The sequence below is a fragment of the Anomaloglossus baeobatrachus genome, chromosome 7 (genome assembly GCF_048569485.1).
Source record: "Anomaloglossus baeobatrachus isolate aAnoBae1 chromosome 7, aAnoBae1.hap1, whole genome shotgun sequence".
Taxonomy (NCBI): Eukaryota; Metazoa; Chordata; class Amphibia; order Anura; family Aromobatidae; genus Anomaloglossus; species Anomaloglossus baeobatrachus.
This window is the reverse complement of record NC_134359.1, coordinates 18,628,823-18,651,854: the sequence shown is the minus strand read 5'-3', so window position 1 is coordinate 18,651,854 and position 23,032 is coordinate 18,628,823.

The window sequence follows — 23,032 nt, the reverse complement described above, 5'->3', positions numbered from 1 at the left end:
CTTTATTTAAACATGTTCTGTAGACAAGTGACACAAAAAACGGGGTAAAAGCGCAGCAAACAAAAGCAGCCAAAATGCCCTGTGTGAACATAGTCTGAGGATCTGCGTGCACGCTGCCAATTTGGTGCAGATATTTTCTGCGTGAAATCTGCACCTTCTGGTAGAAAAATACAAAAATGCCCCAAAAAAATGCATGAGTTTAGGTGAGTTTTTGTGTCATGCATTTTTTTTTTATGAAGTCAATGTCTGGAAGGGTTAAAAAACGTAGGATAAAATGCACCAAGAATGGACGCTGCAGATTATTTTCTGCACCAAATTTGAAAGGAAAAAATAAGCAAAGTGTGCACAAAACTTCAGACTTCTCATTGACTTTGCTGACATAAGGAGATACATGCAGATTTGGGCCACAATCTGCACAAAAACTGCACCAAAAACGCATCAAAAGTGTGCGCACAAGGCCTAATACTCCTCACTGCTGAGGGTTTGCCACAAGTGTTCCAGTGCAGACGCTCCGGTGGGAGGTTCACTGCACCTGCAAAATTGTCTCTTCCATAATGCTTGTTACAATGTGTCAGTGCAGGTGTCAGGCTGTGTGTGTTACAATGTGTCAGTGCAGGTGTCGGGCTGTGTGTTACAATGTGTCAGTGCAGGTGTCAGGCTGTGTGTTACAATGTATCAGTGCAGGTGTCAGGCTGTGTGTTACAATGTATCAGTGCAGGTGTCAGGCTGTGTGTGTTACAATGTGTCAGTGCAGGTGTCGGGCTGTGTGTTACAATGTGTCAGTGCAGGTGTCAGGCTGTGTGTTACAATGTATCAGTGCAGGTGTCAGGCTGTGTGTTACAATGTATCAGTGCAGGTGTCAGGCTGTGTGTGTTACAATGTGTCAGTGCAGGTGTCAGGCTGTGTGTTACAATGTGTCAGTGCAGGTGTCAGGCTGTGTGTGTTACAATGTGTCAGTGCAGGTGTCAGGCTGTCCATGTTACAATGTGTCAGTGCAGGTGTCAGGATGTGTGTTACAATGTGTCAGTGCAGGTGTCAGGCTGTCCATGTTACAATGTGTCAGTGCAGGTGTCAGGCTATCCATGTTACAATGTATCAGTGCAGGTGTCAGGCTGTGTGTGTTACAATGTATCAGTGCAGGTGTCAGGCTGTGTGTGTTACAATGTATCAGTGCAGGTGTCAGGCTGTGTGTGTTACAATGTGTCAGTGCAGGTGTCAGGCTGTGTGTTACAATGTGTCAGTGCAGGTGTCAGGCTGTGTGTTACAATGTATCAGTGCAGGTGTCAGGCTGTGTGTGTTACAATGTATCAGTGCAGGTGTCAGGCTGTGTGTGTTACAATGTGTCAGTGCAGGTGTCAGGCTGTCCATGTTACAATGTATCAGTGCAGGTGTCAGGCTGTGTGTGTTACAATGTATCAGTGCAGGTGTCAGGCTGTGTGTTACAATGTGTCAGTGCAGGTGTCAGGCTGTGTGTTACAATGTATCAGTGCAGGTGTCAGGCTGTGTGTTACAATGTATCAGTGCAGGTGTCAGGCTGTGTGTTACAATGTGTCAGTGCAGGTGTCAGGCTGTCCATGTTACAATGTGTCAGTGCAGGTGTCAGGCTGTCCATGTTACAATGTATCAGTGCAGGTGTCAGGCTGTCCATGTTACAATGTATCAGTGCAGGTGTCAGGCTGTCCATGTTACAATGTATCAGTGCAGGTGTCAGGCTGTCCATGTTACAATGTATCAGTGCAGGTGTCAGGCTGTCCATGTTACAATGTGTCAGTGCAGGTGTCAGGCTGTCCGTGTTACAATGTGTCAGTGCAGGTGTCAGGCTGTCCATGTTACAATGTATCAGTGCAGGTGTCAGGCTGTCCGTGTTACAATGTGTCAGTGCAGGTGTCAGGCTGTGTGTTACAATGTGTCAGTGCAGGTGTCAGGCTGTCCATGTTACAATGTGTCAGTGCAGGTGTCAGGCTGTCCATGTTACAATGTATCAGTGCAGGTGTCAGGCTGTCCATGTTACAATGTATCAGTGCAGGTGTCAGGCTGTCCATGTTACAATGTATCAGTGCAGGTGTCAGGCTGTCCATGTTACAATGTATCAGTGCAGGTGTCAGGCTGTCCATGTTACAATGTGTCAGTGCAGGTGTCAGGCTGTCCGTGTTACAATGTGTCAGTGCAGGTGTCAGGCTGTCCATGTTACAATGTATCAGTGCAGGTGTCAGGCTGTCCATGTTACAATGTGTCAGTGCAGGTGTCAGGCTGTCCATGTTACAATGTGTCAGTGCAGGTGTCAGGCTGTGTGTGTTACAATGTGTCAGTGCAGGTGTCAGGCTGTGTGTGTTACAATGTATCAGTGCAGGTGTCAGGCTGTCCGTGTTACAATGTGTCAGTGCAGGTGTCAGGCTGTCCATGTTACAATGTGTCAGTGCAGGTGTCAGGCTGTCCGTGTTACAATGTGTCAGTGCAGGTGTCAGGCTGTCCATGTTACAATGTATCAGTGCAGGTGTCAGGCTGTGTGTGTTACAATGTATCAGTGCACGTGTCAGGCTGTCCATGTTACAATGTATCAGTGCAGGTGTCAGGCTGTCCATGTTACAATGTATCAGTGCAGGTGTCAGGCTGTCCGTGTTACAATGTATCAGTGCAGGTGTCAGGCTGTCCATGTTACAATGTGTCAGTGCAGGTGTCAGGCTGTCCGTGTTACAATGTGTCAGTGCAGGTGTCAGGCTGTCCGTGTTACAATGTATCAGTGCAGGTGTCAGGCTGTCCATGTTACAATGTGTCAGTGCAGGTGTCAGGCTGTCCGTGTTACAATGTGTCAGTGCAGGTGTCAGGCTGTCCATGTTACAATGTATCAGTGCAGGTGTCAGGCTGTCCATGTTACAATGTGTCAGTGCAGGTGTCAGGCTGTCCATGTTACAATGTGTCAGTGCAGGTGTCAGGCTGTCCGTGTTACAATGTGTCAGTGCAGGTGTCAGGCTGTCCGTGTTACAATGTATCAGTGCAGGTGTCAGGCTGTCCATGTTACAATGTGTCAGTGCAGGTGTCAGGCTGTCCGTGTTACAATGTGTCAGTGCAGGTGTCAGGCTGTCCGTGTTACAATGTATCAGTGCAGGTGTCAGGCTGTGTGTTACAATGTATCAGTGCAGGTGTCAGGCTGTCCGTGTTACAATGTATCAGTGCAGGTGTCAGGCTGTCCATGTTACAATGTGTCAGTGCAGGTGTCAGGCTGTCCATGTTACAATGTGTCAGTGCAGGTGTCAGGCTGTCCGTGTTACAATGTATCAGTGCAGGTGTCAGGCTGTCCATGTTACAATGTATCAGTGCAGGTGTCAGGCTGTCCGTGTTACAATGTATCAGTGCAGGTGTCAGGCTGTCCGTGTTACAATGTATCAGTGCAGGTGTCAGGCTGTCCATGTTACAATGTGTCAGTGCAGGTGTCAGGCTGTCCATGTTACAATGTATCAGTGCAGGTGTCAGGCTGTCCATGTTACAATGTATTAGTGCAGGTGTCAGGCTGTCCATGTTACAATGTATCAGTGCAGGTGTCAGGCTGTCCGTGTTACAATGTATCAGTGCAGGTGTCAGGCTGTCCATGTTACAATGTGTCAGTGCAGGTGTCAGGCTGTCCATGTTACAATGTATCAGTGCAGGTGTCAGGCTGTGTGTGTTACAATGTATCAGTGCAGGTGTCAGGCTGTCCGTGTTACAATGTATCAGTGCAGGTGTCAGGTTGTCCGTGTTACAATGTATCAGTGCAGGTGTCAGGCTGTGTGTGTTACAATGTATCAGTGCAGGTGTCAGGCTGTCCATGTTACAATGTATCAGTGCAGGTATCAGGCTGTCCGTGTTACAATGTATCAGTGCAGGTGTCAGGCTGTGTGTGTTACAATGTATCAGTGCAGGTGTCAGGCTGTCCGTGTTACAATGTATCAGTGCAGGTGTCAGGCTGTCCATGTTACAATGTATCAGTGCAGGTGTCAGGCTGTCCGTGTTACAATGTATCAGTGCAGGTGTCAGGCTGTGTGTGTTACAATGTGTCAGTGCAGGTGTCAGGCTGTGTGTGTTACAATGTGTCAGTGCAGGTGTCAGGCTGTCCATGTTACAATGTATCAGTGCAGGTGTCAGGCTGTGTGTGTTACAATGTATCAGTGCAGGTGTCAGGCTGTCCATGTTACAATGTATCAGTGCAGGTGTCAGGCTGTCCGTGTTACAATGTGTCAGTGCAGGTGTCAGGCTGTCCGTGTTACAATGTGTCAGTGCAGGTGTCAGGCTGTGTGTGTTACAATGTATCAGTGCAGGTGTCAGGCTGTCCATGTTACAATGTATCAGTGCAGGTGTCAGGCTGTCCGTGTTACAATGTGTCAGTGCAGGTGTCAGGCTGTCCATGTTACAATGTGTCAGTGCAGGTGTCAGGCTGTGTGTGTTACAATGTGTCAGTGCAGGTGTCAGGCTCTCCATGTTACAATGTGTCAGTGCAGGTGTCAGGCTGTCCATGTTACAATGTATCAGTGCAGGTGTCAGGCTGTCCATGTTACAATGTGTCAGTGCAGGTGTCAGGCTGTCCATGTTACAATGTGTCAGTGCAGGTGTCAGGCTGTGTGTGTTACAATGTATCAGTGCAGGTGTCAGGGTGTCCATGTTACAATGTATCAGTGCAGGTGTCAGGCTGTCCATGTTACAATGTGTCAGTGCAGGTGTCAGGCTGTCCATGTTACAATGTGTCAGTGCAGGTGTCAGGCTGTCCATGTTACAATGTGTCAGTGCAGGTGTCAGGCTGTCCATGTTACAATGTATCAGTGCAGGTGTCGGGCTGTCCATGTTACAATGTATCAGTGCAGGTGTCAGGCTGTCCATGTTACAATGTATCAGTGCAGGTGTCAGGCTGTCCGTGTTACAATGTATCAGTGCAGGTGTCAGGCTGTCCATGTTACAATGTATCAGTGCAGGTGTCAGGCTGTGTGTGTTACAATGTGTCAGTGCAGGTGTCAGGCTGTCCGTGTTACAATGTATCAGTGCAGGTGTCAGGCTGTGTGTGTTACAATGTATCAGTGCAGGTGTCAGGCTGTCCGTGTTACAATGTATCAGTGCAGGTGTCAGGCTGTCCATGTTACAATGTATCAGTGCAGGTGTCAGGCTGTCCATGTTACAATGTATCAGTGCAGGTGTCAGGCTGTCCGTGTTACAATGTATCAGTGCAGGTGTCAGGCTGTCCGTGTTACAATGTATCAGTGCAGGTGTCAGGCTGTCCGTGTTACAATGTATCAGTGCAGGTGTCAGGCTGTCCGTGTTACAATGTATCAGTGCAGGTGTCAGGCTGTGTGCGTTACAATGTATCAGTGCAGGCTTTCCACATTGCTCCCTTTGTCCCCAGTTCCATTAGATTTGCTGTGTAGGATATTGGAGGCAGGAGTGAGGATTTATAGACTTCTTTTTAGGACAGGAGCGTGCAGAGAAAATGACAGATTATCGGTGAACCCCAGTGGACGGCGCCGGCTTTAGGTTGATACCGGCCTTTAGGCTACAGAGCCTCACGAGCCTTCAGTCTTCACTTTCTACTTTTCCTCTTTCTCTTCCAAGAGCTATAACCGTTTTGTTATTGTGCATTCATATATGAGGACTTGTTTATATGGTGCAAACTGTAGTTTCCATTGTTACCATTTTGGGGTTCATACAATTAGCGATTGTGACCAAAAAACCACAGTTCTGCTATTTCTATATTTTATTAGTTTGGACAGATACACTTGTGGAGACACAAATATTAATAAATAAATATGTTTATTGTGTGCATGTGTATATATATATATATATATATATATATATATATATATTATGTATATATATTTTTTTTTTTGTGGTCCTTTTAAGGCACTTGAATGACGGATCACTTGATAGCTTGTACTGTCCTATATTAGTGTAGTTTAAAATAATCCTTCCCCTATGAAGCTACAGCTGTGGGTGTACAAGGATGGCAGATATGGGGCCGTCCCTGATCCATGACAATGTTGTAGGCACAGCCATATTGTGGAGGGATTGATGGCGCTCGGAAGGAACACTTCCCCACCATTTCCAGCTCGTCCATTGACCATCATTGATTCCAACTTCACCATCTAAGGCCTCTTTCACATGTCCGTGCGTTTTGCCCTCAGAGAGCAGTGTGTTTTGCACACGTGTATTCTTCGTGTGTTTTCCGTGATAACACACGGAGAACGGGAACTTTCTGCTCACCTGTCCCTGGCGTCCGTGGTGCTGATCTGCGGTCTCCGGTCCTGCTGACTCCCCGCTGTTGCTGCTTCCAGCCGCAGTGAAGTGAATATGCAATGAGCATAATAATGAGCGGGGGTCTGAAGCAAGTGACAGCAGCGGCAGAGACAGCAGCGCTGGAGAAGGGGAGTACAGTTTGTTGTTTTTTTTTATCGCAGAGACATGTCTTTTCTCCGGTGCGTGTCACACGGAACACATCCGTGTGGTCCGTTTGTGTTACGTGTGACCCGTTTGCGTTACGTGTGACACCCGTGATGCCGGAGAGAAAACAGACATGTCTACGTGTGGAGCACACGGGCACACGTATGCTCCACATGTACACACGGTCCATGGCAGAATACGCACGTGAGCGCAGACTCATTGATTTTAATGGGTCTACGTGTGCCCGTGTCTCCAGTACGTGAGGAAACGGACCAAACACGTACCGGAGACACGGACGTGTGAAAGAGGCCTAAGAATGAATAAAAGGGGCGCTGAGCAAGACCGGTCCAAGAGCTGATCATAATGCAGCCCTTTATGTGTCTGGGACAGAACCTGACCGATGCTTTGGAGCTGGATGTGGCCCCCTGACCTTTTGGGCCCCAAAACGACTGCACATGTTGCACCAGTTGTATATCCGCCCCTGCATCCGGGAGGATACACTGCTTTGATCAAAACTAGGTGGACTCGGATGACGACTTTATTATAAGCTCCTGAACCTGCTCCATACATGCACAGCGGACATGTGCAGCAGATATTGCAAACCGATACCTGGGCTGAGTGGGCCCCATGGGCCCCAGAACTTGCTGCGTTTGTTGGGTGCAGCCACCAGTTTTGCCAAAGGAGTCTGCATCATTGGTGTGAGGACATTGTGCCATGGACCATGGGCAGTATGGTGGCTCAGTAGTTAACACTGTACAGTGGCTCAGTAGTTAGCACTGTACAGTGGCTCAGTAGTTAGCACTGTACAGTGGCTCAATGGTTAGCACTGTACAGTGGCTCGATGGTTAGCACTGTACAGTGGCTCAGTGGTTAGCACTGTACAGTGGCTCAGTGGTTAGCATTGTACGGTGGCTCAGTGGTTAGCACTGTGCGGTGGCTCAGTGGTTAGCACTGTGCGGTGGCTCAGTGGTTTGCAGAGTATGGTAGCTCAGTGGTTAGCACTGTTGCATTGCAGCGCTGGAGTCCTGAGATCAATTCCCACCAAAGACACCATCTGCAAGGAGTTTGTATGTTCTCCCCGTGTTTGCGTGGCTTTCCTCCGGGTTCTCCGGTTTCCTCTCACACTCCAAAGACTGATAGGGAATATAGTTTGGGAGCCCCAACAGGGACAGTGATGACAATCTTTGTAAAAATGCTGTGAAATATGATGATACATAATAAGCAACAAAGGTTTCCATATTTAGAACCAGGAGGGGGGTAGGATTGCATAGATTTGATACAATTGTAACAAACCCTCAGCTGTGGAAAATAGTCTGTTTTGATGCAGAAAAATCCTTTGCTATTTCTAGGTAACTGTAATTAAATCTGCAATTTCTCCTGTGCATTTCACTGCAGATTTTGTGCCGTCTCGAGCCTCCATAGTCCAATGAGTGAAGCCAGCGTCCCAAATGTGTGCCAAGAAAAGCTACAAAAAGGGTTTTCCATTGTAACAGGGTCAGAATATCATAATTTATAAGCACAATTAACTGCAAGATTTGCATAATACCTCCAGCATGTAAAGTGTTATTAGGTTTATGACCTCTGTGACCACTGATACATTGTAGCAACTGATCAGGAATGTTCATAGAGGATTATCTACAACTGTAACAAATCCTCAGCTGTGAGAATTGATAGGTTGCATTTGTATTGCTTTGAATACAAGCAAAATGTAAGGAAGCAGAAATTGAAAATGAATCTGAGTGATACATAAAGTATCAAAAAGTTTCAAAACTTTTCCTGCAACAAATAATAAATGACGTTTCCATCATATAGCGGTATGACACACGGCCAGTACGTGCCATGATATTACTACAGATGGGGGTGCAAACTCCGGGACCCCTCCTCATGCCCAGAACAAAGGGGCAAAATGCCAATCACATGGTTGAAGATTGAGTTTTCGGAAATATTTGCCGGGTTATTTCTTTGGCTTCTGAATAATAATCCGGAGACAAAGAAATTCATTTCTTGCAGTTTATGACCCTTTCCTCCAGCGTGAAGCGCCATCTTAACCCCTGTCAGATATTATTTTCCCGGTGATATCGTGAAGACTAATGATTTTCTTGATGAAGTCACGGTCGCTTAACCAAGAGAATTAGCCTGAACCAACCGGGCAACTGTAACTCAGATTCTGAGCACTGATTAGCCGCGATTTATGGATGTTTTTCTGTTGCTGCTGATGGACATACCACCAATACAATGCCTTGCGAAAGTATTCAGCCCCCTTGAATTTTTCAACCTCTTCCCACATGTCAGGCTTTAAACATAAAGATAAAAATGTTAATGTTCTGGTGAAGAATCAACAACAAGGACACAATTGTGAAGTTGAACGAAATTTATTGCTTATTTTAAACTTTTATAAAAAAAATAAACTAAAATTGAGGCGTGCAATATTATTCATCCCCTGTAACTTAATAATTTGTGGCGCCCCCTTTTGCTGCGATTACAGCTGCAGTCTCTTGGGGGATGTGTCTATCAGTTTTGCACATGGAGAGGCTGAAATTCTCGCCCATTCTTCCTTTGTAAACAGCTGGAGCGGAGTGAGGTTGGATGGAGGCGTTTGTGAGCAGCAGTTTTCAGCTCTTTCCACAGATTCTCGATTGGGTTCAGGTCTGGACTGTGACTTGCCATTCTAACACCTGGATACGTTTATTTGTGAACCTTTCCATTGTAGATTTATGTTTGGGATCATTGTCTTGTTGGAAGACAAATCTCCGTCCCAGTCTCAGGTCTTTTGCAGACTCCAACAGGTTTTCTTCAAGAATGGTCCTGTATTCTGTATCGGCCCTGTACTCTCGGCCGTCGGCAAAAAATATATATCAATAACTGCTTATCAAAAGATTTTTGGATAACCAATGGCACGAGACAAGGTTGTCCCTTGTCACCAATATTGTTCGCATTATTAATGGAGCCACTAGCGGAGACTATCAGAATAAATGACGAAATCAATGGTGTTTTCTTAAATTTAAAACAGTATAAGATAACGTTGTATGCTGATGATGTTATTTTATCAGTATCCCGTCCTTTAAATTCTCTGAGATCTGCTACCAAGGTACTGCAAGAGTTTACAGAAATGTCGTACTATAAGGTTAACTATTCTAAGTCACACATATTAGGATTTAACATAGATCCCATGACACAAGGAGGTATTGAAACACAATTTTCTTATAAATGGGAAAAGACAAGTATCCAGTATTTAGGTATAATAATTACAGCTAAATTCAAAGACTTGATCCCTAGTAATTTAAATATATTATTAGAGGATATTAAAAAAAAAAATAACAAATATTGCTAAAACAGAAATGTCATGGTTAGGGAAAATCATTACCTATAAAGCTATTGTTCTCCCAAAAATTTTGTATCTTTTCCGATGCATTCCAATCCTCATGACAAAGCTAGAAATTTCCAAACTGCATACCCAACTATCTAGACATGTATGGAGAAGCAACAGGCCAAGGGTATCTAAGGTGCTTTTGATTAAACATAAGAAAAGAGGAGGAATTGGTTTGCCAATAAAAGCTACAATCTCTGCATGGAAACAACTCAATAGGATTTTATGTAAAAATAAAAGTGAACTTGTAGACATCAGGACAATCTCAATTGAAGTATTTGAAGTATTGGTCCCTAGGCTAGATTTAACAACATGGAGGAACTATACCGTGTTTTTCCAAAAATAAGCCCTCCCCCGAAAATAAGCCCTAGTCCCAGATCAAAAATGCAGTGTCCATGCAGCTAAAAAAGTTACAGATACTGCAGGACACTTCATTATAGACAGCGGCACCCGGCAATCACTCACCCGACACTGAGTGGCAGGACCTGCAGTGATCACACACATCAGATCTCTCTCACACACACACACACACAATCAGATCTCACACACACATCAGATCTCACACACACATCAGATCTCACACACAAACATCGGATCGCACACACAGTCAGATCGCACACATAAACAGATCGCACACATAAACAGATCGCACACATAAACAGATCTCACACGCAAACATCAAATCACACCCACAAACATCGGATCGCACACACATCGGATCGCATACACACTCACCTCATCCATTGATACCGATCTCTTCTCGCCGGCAGAATCCTGAGAGGCAGTGCAGTGGAGCGCAACGCACAGGACCTGCGGCCGGACACGTGACTTGCTCTCATCATTCCCTGCGGCCGTAAGCGCTGGATGTGATGTGTGTGTGTGTGTGTGTGTGTCTGCAATCAGCTGTGTTTTTCTGCGATCGGCTGTATCTGTGATCGGCTGTGTGTATCTGTGATCGGCTGTGTGTGCCTGCGATCGGCTGTGTGTATCTGTGATCGGCTATGTGTGTCTGCTATCGGCTGTGTGTGTGATTTGCTGTGTGTGCCTGCGATCTGCTATGTGTGATCTGCTGTGTATATCTGCGATCTGCTGTGTGTGTGATCTGCTGTGTGTGTGTGATCTGCTGTGTTTGTGTGTGTGATCTGCTGTGTGTGTGTGATCTGCTGTGTATGTGATCTGCTGGGTGTGTGTGATCTGCTGTGTGTGTGTGTGTGTGTGTGTGATCTGCTGGGTGTGTGTGATCTGCTGGGTGTGTGTGATCTGCTGTGTGTGTGTGATCTGCTGTGTGTGATCTGCTGTGTGTGTGATCTGCTGTGTGTCTGTGATCTGCTGTGTCTGTGATCTGCTGTGTGTGTGTGTGTGTGTGATCTGTGTGTGTGTGTGTGTGTGATCTGTGTGTGTGTGTGTGTGATCTGCTGTGTATGTGATCTGGTGGGTGTGTGTGATCTGCTGTGTGTGTGTGATCTGCTGTGTGTGTGATCTGCTGTGTGTGTGTGTGTGATCTGCTGTGTTTGTGTGTGTGATTGTTACGGGGGGCTGTCTGATTTTAAAACCATAAAGGAGTATCAGACAGTCAGGGTCCACCGTGCAAAGACTCTGCTGCAGACTATGGCAGAGTGCAATACCTCTGTTAAACTCACAGAGGAATATAATTAGTAAATAAGGCAATTCCTCCCTTACTTGGAGGGTGTGTGGAATGATCTCTGTTAATGATCACAGAGACAAAAGCAGTGAGTGTGGAATGGCAGCTACCTAGGTCCGCTCTTCTAGTGGTGCAAAAGAGACGGACAGCAGCGTAAGCCACACAAAGCTCCTACCTGCGTTCGCTCCACTAGTGTGCGAGGATACGAACTACTAGATATGGCACCTGCCTAGGTCCGCTCTTCTAGTGGTGCAAAAGAGACGAACAGCAGCGTAAGCGGCACAAAGCTCCTACCTGCGTTCGCTCCACTAGTGTGCGAGGACACGAACCACTAGATATGGCACCTGCCTAGGTCCGCTCTTCTAGTGGTGCAAAAGAGACGGACAGCAGCATAAGCCGCTCAAAGCTCCTACCTCTGTTCGCTCCCCTAGTGTGCGAGGATACGAACAACTGCCAGACGCAGTATAAGGAACGTTACCCTAGCGGCAACGTCCACCTGCGAGTAGAATCACAAGGCCCAGCCGGACCATGTGCCTCAGGCACCTGCCTATGTCCGCTCCACTAAAAGGTAAGGATACGGACTCTAGCCGAAGCTGTAAGGTATAAGAACGCTACCTTACCAGCCTTCAGCCGTATGGCTTTATCTGGCTGGTATTAAAATTGGGGGGGACCGCACGCCATTTTTTTAAATTATTTATTTATTTATTTCACTGCACAGTATAGACCCGCCCACCGGCTGCTGTGATTGGGTGCAGTGTGACACCTGTCACTCAGAGTGGGGGCGTGTCTCACTGTAACCAATCATAGGCGCCTGTGGGCGGGGAAAGCAGGGAATACGAAATTGTTTAATGGGCGGCCGGCTTTTTCAAAACAGTAAAAGACGCCGCAGCAGTGAGAAAGCCGTGCAGCGCCGCACCGGGGGATCGGGGAACGGTGAGTATGAGAGAGGGGTGGAAACTGACCGACAGACTGTGAGAGAGGGACAGAGATAGTGACGGACCGACAGAGAATAGAGACCGAGAGGGAGAGACCGACTGACAGAGAATAGTGATTGACAGACATTGGGAGACATCGCTCGTTTCCAGTGTTTTAGGAAACATGCGAGAAATGTATTTAGAAAATCGGATGTCACTAGGATGGTGAGTGCCGTCCCGTGACATCCGATTATTTACACGCTCCCATAGACTTGCATTGGAGAGACTCGCAGTAGAAACTCGCAAAAAAGCAGCATGCTGCGATTTTTTTCTCGGTCCGATTTGGACTGAGAAAAAAATCGCAGATGAGAGCTGAATCATTCACTAACATGTGTCCGATTCCAATGCGAGTTTTTCTCGCATTGCTCTACTGCGAGAAACTCGCAAGTGAGAAGCAGCCCTAAGGTGCTTTCACGCTGGTATTTTACTCCTCAAAAGCTACACAAAATGTCCGTATCTAACTCTCCTTCGCGCTGGAGAGAGTGTGGAGAAAATGGGTCTATTATGCATATTTTTTGGAGTTGTCCAGCTTTAAAAAAGATGTGGGAAGATGTGTGTGATCTAATATAGTTACATCACAGAGTTTCATTCTCTCCCCCCAACTGGCACTATTGTTAATTGGTATAGAAGAGGTTAAAGACCCATGCAGACACATAATTTGCCAGATTCTACTCGTGGTAAAACATCTTATTGCTTTAAAATGGAGACAGGTAGAGGCACCCTCCATATAGAGACAGGTAGAGGCACCTTCCATAATAGAGATTATTGAGCGGATATCATCACATAATTCATACGAGTATAGTTTTGCATTGAAAGAAAAGAACTTTTTGAGATACAAATTGAGATGGTCTTTATGGGCGGAAACATTTATGCCTCGTCTGCATATAACTCCGCCTCCTGACATGTAATGATTATTATTTCTTATGTATATTATTGTTTTTGTTGTTCCAAGTACGTTGGTGACAAAATGTTTGATGTTAATACTTTTGAAGCATTGGCCATAAAGGCGACACTTAACTGTTGGTTTTTCCTTTTTTCCTTTATGTCTATTCCTTTTTCCCTTCCCTAATTCCTCCCTTAGGCTATGTGCGCACTGGGAAATGGAATTTTCTTGTGAAAATTCCGCATGCTCTCAAAGATTACCGCACCCGCGGTAAAAAACCGCGGGAAACCGCACCCGAAAACCGCATGCGGTTTGCCGCGGTTTGCTGCGGTTTTACCGTGGTATTATTCGCGGTATTGCCGCGGTTTTGCCGCGTGCGGGTTGGGATGTGCTTTATTGCATTCAATGCAATAAAGCACATTGAAAAAAAAAGTCATTTAGTTCTGAGATAGTAGATAGACAGAAGAATAGATAGAGGGATAGATAGATAGACAGACAGATAGAGGGATAGATAGATAGATAGAAGAATAGATAGAGGGATAGATAGATAGACAGACAGATAGATAGAGGGATAGATAGATAGACAGACAGATAGATAGAGGGATAGATAGATAGAGGGATAGATAGATAGATAGATAGATAGAGGGATAGATAGATAATAGATAGAGGGATAGATAGATAGATAGACAGACAGATAGAGGGATAGATAGATAGACAGAAGAATAGATAGAGGGATAGATAGATAGACAGACAGATAGAGGGATAGATAGATAGAGGGATAGATAGATAGATAGATAGATAGAGGGATAGATAGATAATAGATAGAGGGATAGATAGATAGATAGACAGACAGATAGAGGGATAGATAGATAGAGGGATAGATAGATAGATAGATAGATAGATAGATAGAGGGATAGATAGATAGAGGGATAGATAGATAGAAGGGATAGATAGATAGAGGGATAGATAGAGGACAGATCGCTGCATTTCCCACGGTCGGCAGTGAGTTCACATTACCGGCCGTGGGAAATGACCGGTAATTACCTCTGCTGTCTGCTGCTTTCATTCAGCGCTGTGTGTCAGTCGCGGCTGGATGGAAGCAGCGCAGGACGTCGGAGCTGTGGATTACGCCGGAGCTTTGTTTGGGGGGGGGTTAATAAAATGGTGAACGAGACTTGTTTGTTTTATTTAAAATAAAGGATTTTTCTGTGTGTGTTTTTTTCACTTTACTTACTGGTTGATCATGTCAGCTGTCACATAGACGCTGCCATGATCAAGCCTGGAGTTAATGGCGGTGGTCCCCCACCACCATTAACCCCTTGTATTACCTTGCCACCACTGCTACACGGTGGCAAGAAGAGCCGAGGACACACCGGTATTGCCGCATAATGCATGCGACAGTGCCGGGGCAGCTGCGGCTGATATTCTCGGCTGCGGGAGGGGGAGTGAGGCGGGGGACATTATCCCTGCCCCTCTCCCTCCCCAGCCCGAGAATACCGGGCCGCCGCTGTGTGCTTACCTCGGCTGGAAGGTAAATATGCAGCGGAGCCCACGTTCTTTTTTTTCTATATTTCCGTTTTCTTTCTATGTGTGTTCTATGTGTCTGTGATGTCTGTGTGTGTCTGTGATGTGTGTGTGTTTACTCTCTGCACGGCTTCCTCTTCCTGTAATGACATCACTTCCCTGCAAAACCGCAGACAAGCGATGCACATTACCGGAGGTAAACCGCAAAATACCGCAGGGAATAATGCAGGAAAACGCAGTGAACCGCACAGAATTTGCTGCCTGCGTTATTCCCTGCGGGATTTCATGATTAACATTGGAGTCAATGGAGTGAAATCCCGCAGCGATGTGCGGAAAAGAAGTGACATGCACTTGTTTTTGCTGCGGGATTCCCGCAGCAAAACATGCAGCTGTCAAATTCCGCCTAGTGCGCACAGGATTTTTTTTCTCCATAGGATTTGCTGGTGATTCACTGCAGAGATGTTATGAACATTTTCTGCAGCGAAACATGCAGCAAATCCGCGGAAAATCCGCGGCAAAATCCGGTAAGTGCGCACAGGGCCTTATTCCTTCTATTTCTTGTATTAAAATTTGTAAAATGTTAATAAAAAGATGCAAACCAGAAAAAAAAAAAAATGGTCCTGTTTTTTGCTCCATCCATCTTTCCAGCAATTTTAACCATCTTCCCTGTCTCTGCTGAAGAAAAGCAGGCCCAAACCATGATGATGCCACCACCATGTTTGACAGTGGGGATGGTGTGTTCAGGGTGATGAGTTTTGTTGCTTTTATGCCAAACATATCGTTTGGCATTGTGCCCAAATAGTTTGATTTTGGTGTCATCTGACCAGAGCACCTTCTTCCACATGTTTGGTGTCTCCAGGTGGCTTGTGGCAAACTTTAAGCAACACTTTTTATGGATATCTTTGAGAAATAGCTTTCTTCTTGCTACTCTTCCATAAAGGCTAAATTTGTGCAGTGTACGACTGATTGTTGTGCTATGGACAGACTCTCCCACATCAGCTGTAGATCTCTGCAGATCATCCAGAGGGATCATGGGCCTCTTGGCTGCATCTCTGATCAGTCTTCTCCTTGTGTGAGATGATAGTTTGGATGGACGCCCGGGTCTTGGTAGATTTGCAGGGGTATGATACTCCTTCCATTTCCATATGATCGCTTGCACAGGGCTTCTTGGGATGTTTAAAGTTGTGGAAATCTTTTTTGTAACCTAATCCGGCTTTAAACTTCTCCACAACAGTATCCTGGACCTGCCTGTTGTGTTCCTTGGTCTTTATGATGCTCTCTGCACTTTACACGGAACCCTGAGACTATCACAGAGCAGGGGCATTTATACGGAGACTTGATTACACACAGGGGATTATATTTATCATCATCAGTCATTTAGGACAAGATTGGACCATTCAGAGATCCTCAATCAACTTCTGTAGTGAGTTTGCTCCACTGAAAGTAAAGGGGATGAATAATATTGCACGCCCCAATTTTCAGTGTATTATTTTTCATAAAAGTTTATAATTTTCCTTCCTCTTCACAATTGTGTCACTTGTTGTTGATTCTTCACCACAACATTAACTTTTTTATCTTTATGTTTGAAGCCTGAAATGTGAGAAAAGGTTGAAAGATTCAAGGGGGCCGAATACTTTCGCAAGGCACTGTATATGCAGGATATGATGGTACCCACTAATGTGCGTGTGTAGACTAAGTGCCCCCCCCCCCCCCCCGGGCAGAAAGGCACCTGGTTATAAACAACTTCACACCTCCTAACTCGGAAAGAGGGAGATAGATTTTACTTCCAAACCCCGCACAGTCCTGTTTGTGCACCCAAAGAAATCATGAACCAGTTGAGTCCCCATTTTATTGCTTCCATGCAGGGAGCGTATAGGAGCAGTGCAATCCCTCCACTGAGTGCAGCGCATAGGGAGCTGCAATACCAGTCACAGCCACTACTGACGTATGGCACTGTGGCTGAGATATAATTGTCAGTTTTTCTCTCTATATATTTTTGAGTAAAATGTAAATTGTTCTTTTATTCCATAAACTACTGACAACGTCTTCGAATTTCCAAGCAATACATTTTGTATTTATTTTCTGAAAATAAGAAATGGTGAAAATAACAGAAAAAAATGCACAAATAATGCAAAGAAAACAAGTCCATCATTTAGAAACAACAACACTAATAATGTTTTATCTCAGGAAGATTCAGAAATCAATATTTTGTGGAATAACCATGATTATTAATCCCAGCTTTCCTGCGTCTTGGCTGTTTTCCTCCAGTCTACTCTTCACAGTGCTTTTGGGTGATCTTATGCCTCTCCTGGTGCAAAAATGTAAGCAGTTCTTCTTTGTTTGATGGCTTGTGACTATCCATCTTCCTCTTGATTACATTCCAGAGGTTTTCAATGGGGTTCAGGTCTGGAGATTGGGCTGGCCATGACAGGGTTTTGATGTGGTGGTCCTTTATCCACACATTGATTGACCTCGCTATGTGGCACAGTGTCCTGCTGGAAAAACAGTCCTCAGAGTTGGGGAACATTGTCTGAGCAGAATGAAGCAACTGTTTTTAGGGGATAACCTTGTATGCGGCTTGATTCATACGTCCTTCACAAAGATTAATTTGCCCAATTCCATCCTTGCTGAAGCATCCCCAGATCAGCAACGATCCTCCACCAAATTTCTCAGTGGGTGCAAGACACTGTGGCATGTACGCCTCTCCAGGTCTCCGTCTAACTATTAGATGACCAGGTGTTGGGCAAAGCTGAAAAGGACAATGCGTTACGAAAACAGAGCACCTGAGCATGGTAGTGCCCGCTCATCACTAGTTACGAGTACTGAGCACCCGAGCATGGTAGTGCCCGCTCATCACTAGTTACCAGTACTGAGCACTCGAGCATGGTATTGCCCGCTCATCACTAGTTACCAGTACTGAGCACTCGAGCATGGTAGTGCCCGCTCATCACTAGTTACCAGTACTGAGCACCCGAGCATGGTAGTGCCCACTCATCACTAGTTACCAGTACTGAGCACCCGAGCATGGTAGTGCTCACTCATCACTAGTTACGAGAACTGAGCACCCGAGCATAGTAGTGCCCGCTCATCACTAGTTGCGAGTACTGAGCACCCGAGCATGGTAGTGCCCGCTCATCACTAGTTGCGAGTACTGAACACCTGAGCATGGTAGTGCCCGCTCATCACTAGTTGCGAGTACTGAGCACCCGAGCATGGTAGTGCTCACTCATCACTAGTTACCAGTTCTGTGCACCCGAGCATGGTAGTGCCCGCTCATCACAAGTTACCAGTACTGAGCACCCGAGCATGGTAGTGCTCACTCATCACTAGTTGTGAGTACTGAGCACCCAAGCATGGTAGTGCCCGCTCATCACTAGTTATTATTACTGAGCACCCGAGCATGGTAGTGCCCGCTCATCACTAGTTGTGAGTACTGAGCACCCGAGCATGGTAGTGCCCGCTCATCACTAGTTGCGAGTACTGAGCACCCGAGCATGGTAGTGCCCGCTCATCACTAGTTGCGAGTACTGAGCACCCGAGCATGGTAGTGCCCGCTCATCACTAGTTGCGAGTACTGAGCACCCGAGCATGGTAGTGCCCGCTCATCACTAGTTGCGAGTACTGAGTGTGGAGACACGGGGCTCAGTGGGCGCTCTCGTCCACTAAAACCCGCCGCCTTTAGAAAGACAGCGTGGCTCAGGGCTCATCCCAACTGAACGCCGGCCTCCTCAACGGTGGGCGTAACACTACTCAGACAACACAGGGTGAGGGAACCACAATAATTAAAATTAGAACAATAATCACCCACCGTGACTAGAATAACGCCAGATTTAGGAAGCTGTGTGAGGCCTGTAAAGTCTGTAGCCAGGTGACCGGATTGTCCCAACCTGAGTGTCCTCATTAGGTAGTCCTGGTATGATGTTACAATCCTGGCAGCCGGAGTCGAAATCCCTAGGCTGTGGATATGGTCTCCAACCGGAACCGGAGTCCCTAGATTGAAGCCATAAGATATCCTGATCCTCTAGTCAGCTCCAAAGAGCTTAGACTGGATCCATCAACCTTCATCCACCCTGGTGGCTTAAAGAAGTCCCTTTTATAGCCACAGCCTTCCACTTAGATACACTGCATCCTCATCGATTGGTTGGACAAGATCACCTCTCCCATTGGATGAATCTCAAGCTGCATAGACAATGTTCATTTAAATGATATGGGTAGAAAGACTGAGGGTGTACATGTAAACTGGGAGTCACCGACTAGACAATGGCTACTAAGGTAATTACATTATCAATACACAACTACAATACAATGGTTACTGGAAATGTCTGGAGAACAATACGTCTAGCTTTCAGTGGCCAACACAATTACATTGAGTCAACAAGAGTCTTGCAAAAACAATGAGGGACTTCTCCCCCGTCTATAGACAATCTATCATGCTGTCTGGCTGGATTTTAAGAAACTTTAACCCATGAGAGTCCATGTCGTCACATTCCTCCCCCTTCTTAATATTAGCCAGACATGATAGGCTTCCGATCATCCTTCTCCTCTTGTCGGGAAAGCCCATCCGCATTTCCATGGTTCTTGCCTTGTTTATGGGAGATGGAAAAATTGTAAGATTGTAATGCCAGACTCCACCTGAGCAAGCGTCCGTTGTCCCCGGCTGTGCGATTTAGCCAACTCAATGGATTGTGGTCAGTGAGGACTGTGAACTCATTGCCATAGAGGTAGGGCTGCAATTTTTTTAGGGCCCAGACTATGGCCAGGCATTCTTTTTCTATGGTGGCATAAGCCCTCTCTCGGTCCAACAGTTTCCGGGAGAGGTAAGCTATCGGATGTTCCTCACCGTTGTCCCCCACTTGGCTAAGTACAGCTCCTAGTCCTGTGTCCGATGCGTCTGTTTGGACAATGAATCTGCGACGGAAGTCAGGAGCAGTCAAGACTGGGCTTTGGGCTAGCCGGTCTTTCAATTGGAGGAACGCAGTTTCACATTCTGGGGTCCAGATAAGGTTACGGGCATATCTTTTGGTTGTGAGGTCAGTGAGCGGTTTTGCTATGGTACTGTAATTGGGGATAAACTTTCGATAGTAGTTTGCGGTTCCTAGAAATGCACGGACCTGTTTTTGATTGACCGGGCGTGGCCACTGGATAATGGCTTCTACTTTTGCAGGTTCGGGACGAATGCACCCACTTCCCACCCGATGTCCCAGGTATAGCACTTCGGCCATCCCCATTTGGCATTTGTCAGGTCGGATGGTGAGCTGGGCTTTGGCTACCCTCTGCAGCACCTGGGACACATGCTGAAGATGCTCTTCCCAAGTGTCGCTGAAGATAGCGATGTCATCCAAATAGGCCTGGGCATACCCCTGACATCCCTCTAGTAAATGGTCTACCATCCTCTGGAAGGTGGCTGGGGCATTTTTCATCCCAAAAGGCATGCTGGTAAACTCAAAGAGGCCAAAAGGGGTTATGAAGGCCGATTTCTCTTCAGCGTCTTTTGTGAGTGGGATCTGCCAGTATCCCTTGCTCAAATCGAGGGTAGATATAAACCGAGACCCCCCTAACCTATCTAGTAGTTCATCCACCCGCGGCATGTGGTAAGCATCTGTAATCGTGACCTCATTGAGCCGTCTATAGTCCACACAGAAACGAGTACTCTTGTCCTTTTTTGGCACCAATACCACACTGGCAGCCCATGGGCTATGGGAGGGGACTATGACTCCCATATTTAACATGTCATCCACCTCGGCCTTCATCATTGCCAACACAGGAGGGGTCACCCGGTAGGCGGGTTGTCTTAGTGGGGTGGCTGCCCCTGTATTGACATGATGCTGGACCAGGGGGGTTCTACCAGGCTGACTTGTGAACAGGGTTTCATATGTTCCGAGTATGTCTGATATCTGTCGCTTCTGTGATGGACAAAGCTGCTCCCCTAGTGATACATCTTTTACCCCCATTTCCCTTTTGGAGTCCACTAATAGGTCTGGGATCTGGTCCAACTCTGGATCATCTAACTCTGGACAGCAAACTGCTAAATTGGTGACTTCTCGTTCCTCATAAGCTTTTAGCCTATTGATGTGGTAGGTACGCTCACGAACACCTGCTCGATCCAGGGCCACGGTGTAGTCAGTATTGCCACATTTCTTGGTAATGGTGAATGGACCCGCCCACATGGCTTGCAGCTTGTTTTTCCGCACCGGTACTAGTACTAGGACCTTCTGTCCACAGGCAAATTCTCGGGGCCGGGCAGTGCGGTCGTAACATCGTTTTTGCCTTTCCTGGGCCACTTCTAAATTCCCGTGGGCTAACGCCATGAGGTGCCTCATCCTTTCCATAAACTTTTAAACATAGTCCAGTATGGGAACCTCTTCTGTGGGGAAGGTGCCCTCCCAACTCTCTCGTACCAGCTCTAGGGGCCCTCGTACTTTTCGGCCGTACAGCAATTCAAAGGGAGAGAACCCAGTGGAGTCCTGCGGCACCTCCCGGTAAGCAAAAAGGAGCTGCTGCAAGTTTTTCTCCCAATCCCCCCCCTCGGACTCCACATATCGGCTAATGAGCTGTTTGAGCATTTTGTTGAAGCGCTCATACAATCCATTTGTTTCAGGATGGTAGGGGGTTGTGCGCATGGGGCGGACTCCATGTTTTTCCCACAGGGTGTGAATCAGTTCACTTTGGAACTGTGCCCCCTGGTCAGTCAATACTTCCTGTGGAAACCCTACCCGGCTAAAGATGTCCAGTAGAGCTTGAGCCACGTGCTCTGCATCTATGGAGGTTAAGGCAACGGCTTCTGGGTAACGGGTGGCAAAGTCTACCAGGGTGAGGATGAATCTTTTTCCACTGCGGCTGGGGATGGCTAAGGGGCCTACTATATCAATGGCAACTCTCTGGAACGGTTCTCCTATCAAGGGCATGGGTTGAAGTGGGGCACGGCATGGGGCTCCCCCCATACGCTGACACACTGGGCAAGAGGCTCTGTATTTTTGCACTTCTTGAGTGACCCTTGGCCAGAAAAAACTACGCAGCAGGCGGGCCCGAGTCTTTTTGGTTCCCATGTGCCCAGCCGCAGGAACATCATGAGCTAAACGCAACAGTTGGGGTCGGTATGGCTGGGGTACCACAAGCTGATGTACACGGGTCCAGGGTTTTTCTGGGCAGGATGCGGGCTTCTCCCGATATAAGAGGCCTTTTTCCCATCTATATATCTCCCCCTGATTTCCTCCCCCAGGTTGGGTGGCCGCACTACGGATAAGCTCTAAGGTGGGGTCTGACAGTTGAGCTTCCCTGAACTCTTTACGATCTATCTCCCCCCAATCAATGGCCACAGTTGGGTCTGATGTACTCACATTTGTTGGCTCTGATGAGGAGGCTGAAGATTGAGGAGTTGGGTTCTCCTCTGATGGGCTGGAAGAAAGACCTGCACCAGGATGGTGTTTGGCTTGGCTGCGGGTGATGGCGGTGACAAACTGGCTGGATAGTCCTTGTCCTAGGTCATTTCCCAAAATTACAGGGGTGGGGAGGCCGTCCATGAGCCCCACTTCAACCTCTCCTTGGTCAGTTCCCCAGTCCAACTGCACTCGTGCCAGAGGGATGTTCCAGCGCTGGCCCCCAGCAAGGATGATGGTCACTTGGCGGCCAGGTAAATGATGTTCTGTGGGAACAATATCTGGGCTGACCAGGGTGATGGAAGATCCCGAGTCTCGAAGTCCCTGAGCCTGTATATCACCGACCTTGACCGTCTGGATGTGGGGATGAAGGTTAGCTGGTGTACGGTGTCCGGCCTGCCGTAGGGTGTGGACTGGATAAACCACTTCCTCAGCTATTGGTGTTTCTCGGGAGTAGCATTCCTCAGGTCTCGTTGGTTCATCTCGGCATATGTTGACTGGTAGACGGGCTCCAGGCATGGGGCCCCGGTTTTGTAGACACTCTTTGGCCATGTGTCCAAGGCGCCCACACGTATAACAGCGCCGTGGGTTAGACAAGTCACCCACCCTGTTGGTAAACCTTTGTCTTGTTGGGGCTTCTGTGGGGTAACGAGTTAGTCCAGCACGTGAGTCTGGGGGTCGCTTGGATCCATGGTTGAGGGACCTATTGGGCCTCCAGCTGGGTCGGTTGGCTGTAAATTCGTCAGCCAATCGTGCTGCTTGCTCTGGGGTGTCGGGCTTCCTGTCAGCTACCCATTCTCGGATTTCCGGGTCCATCTGCACCAGCAGCTGTTCAAGCACTATCACATCACGGAGGGCAGCAGCGGAGTG